A 2,461-nucleotide genomic window follows, 5' to 3' on the forward strand; every position below is an offset into this window, starting at 1 on the left:
GACAGAGATATAGTTCACCACTGAATACCTGCAGAAAGGGCATATTGTTCTGTGGAGTCAAAACAAGACAGAACATCAGATGCAAATTGGAGTGAACTGAGTCTGATTTTTGCCCTCTATAAATGAAGGCATTGAGAGATGTTTGGTACTCTGTCTCCTTGTCCTAGTCAGAGGGGAGAGGAGTCTGAGGGAAGCAGTGTGTATCAAGGCTTGAGTTAGAAGCATAATGACGAGATTAGAAGTGATGATTATTTATATAATTATATGTGTATGTGTGTGTGTATGTGTGCACGTGTGTGTTTGATGCTTATCCAACAAGGTGCACCATGTTCCAAAGAGTGGAAACCAGGCAAGGCAGCAGAAGCAAAGTGGAGTTTACAAATTTACAAATAAGTAAACTGAGAAACAGAGGCTGACTTGCTCAGGTCACATAATTGGTATCTGATGAATGATTCCATCCTCCATCTGTCCTGACTCCAAGTTCAACACCCTATCAATATTGCTTTTCCGAGATCATAGATTTTGAGCTGGAAGGAACTTCAGAGATTATCTAGTGCAAATTCAACATTTTACAGCTGAAGAAACAGAGGCCTAGAGAGACTATATCACTTACTCAGGGTCACCGAGGCAGTGAGTTGAAGGTACTGAATTGAAACCTAAGTCTCCTCACTCAATATTCTGGGATCTTTAGCTCATACTTCCAAGATGCATTGTACCTATTTGCAATCAAACAAAACGAAGTGAAGGCTAATGAGTTAAAATGTAAGAAATTATTTCAAACACAGAACAATATAACAATGCTGTAAAAATGAGAATAAATTCTGACTGTGACCAAGTCTGAAAAATATGTCTATTCTAAGGCATATGCAGTGAGTTCATTGTTGTATGGTTCCATTTCAAGGACTAAATAACAGTTGTATTTTATTTTATTTCATCTCTATTTGGTTTAGTGTCATCACAGTAGGCGGTGGAAGTACAAATAGCAAAAAAGAAGGCAGTGCTTCATCCTTAAGACAGTGTGTGGGGTTCAAAACCTAAGTTCAAAGCAGTCTCAGAAATTCACTAGTTGGGTGGCATTGGGCAATTTACTTAATATCTTTCTGCCTCAGTTTTCTCATCTGCAAAATGGGGAAAATAATGATCCCTATCTCTTAGAATTATTGTGGGGATGGTTAGGTTACATTTGTAAAGTGTTTCACATACTGTAAATTACTATATGAATGTAATTGTTGTTGTTAAATTGTAAACCAACTGAATTTCCAGATTTTTTTTCCTGATTGTTCTGCACTCGTAGATATTGCTTAATTTTTTGGAGTGCAAAAAGCATTAATTTCATTAATTTCTCCTTAATAATGAATGGAAACTTTCATGAAACATTTTGTTCCACTATTGCAACTTAAACTCTTGATTATTCATGTTCTAATTGTTACTGGGTGGTTTTTTTGTTTGTTATGTGTTTACTATCCATATTTCCTACTACTTGAGGGTAAGGATAACATCTTATTTACCTTTGTCTTTACCCTAGTGCCTCTATGATGCTTTTCATATGTAATATGTAATATAAAATGAATGAATACTGAAATCATAGATTTTGTGGAAGTGACCTCAAAGACCATTGAGTCAAAATGGTACCTAAAAAAAAAAAACATGCCCTACAAGTGACCATCTCATGTTTCTTTGATGATATCCAATGAAGTTAAACCCACTACCTCCTTAGGCCATCTATTCTATTTTTGGAGAGCTCTAATTTAAAGAAAGTTATTCTTTAAAGATTTAAATTCTTTAAATTTTCTTCTTTTCACCTACCATCTACTGCTCCTAGCCCTGTCCCTGTGGAGTTTATCATGGGTAGAAAAGCACATTATAATTTTGAAGCACAGAATTAAAAGAGTTATAAGGGACCTTGACATCCATCTATTCTAACTCAAATGCAAAACAATATGCAAACGTGATATTCTCAAGTGGTTTGCCCTATTACAAAGGGTATATGCAATTAATTCAGTTAAAACAATCAAAGCTGGTGTTTTTGAAGACAGTCCATTTGAGGCCAATAGGACAAACTACTAACTTGTGTTTTGTTGTGGTGGTTTTTCATAGTCTTATGAGTGTGTTTTACTCTCTTCAACATGAATGTTGACCCTTCTTTTTCCAGAAGCTTGGAAATAGAGACTGGGATTTTATCTTCAAGAATTTGTAGGTATTGAAGTTAAGCTGATGAGTTATGACTTCTATTGTACAAATTTCTCTATAGATCCCAGAGATATAATGCAGCCAGCTCATACCAGGTCCCAAAAAGCATTGTAAAATTTTCAGTGTGGGCATTTACACTGTAAATTAGAGCTGGATTTGTTGCTTTGTGGATTGCCTAATTTAAGCAACTAAGGAAGAAAATCTTAATAGTGTAGAGGAAATTTGAAAGTTTGTCATAGATACTTTTTCACAGAGTTGTTTATTAAACATT

This window comes from Trichosurus vulpecula, chromosome 6 (assembly GCF_011100635.1).
Source record: "Trichosurus vulpecula isolate mTriVul1 chromosome 6, mTriVul1.pri, whole genome shotgun sequence".
Classification (NCBI taxonomy): Eukaryota; Metazoa; Chordata; class Mammalia; order Diprotodontia; family Phalangeridae; genus Trichosurus; species Trichosurus vulpecula.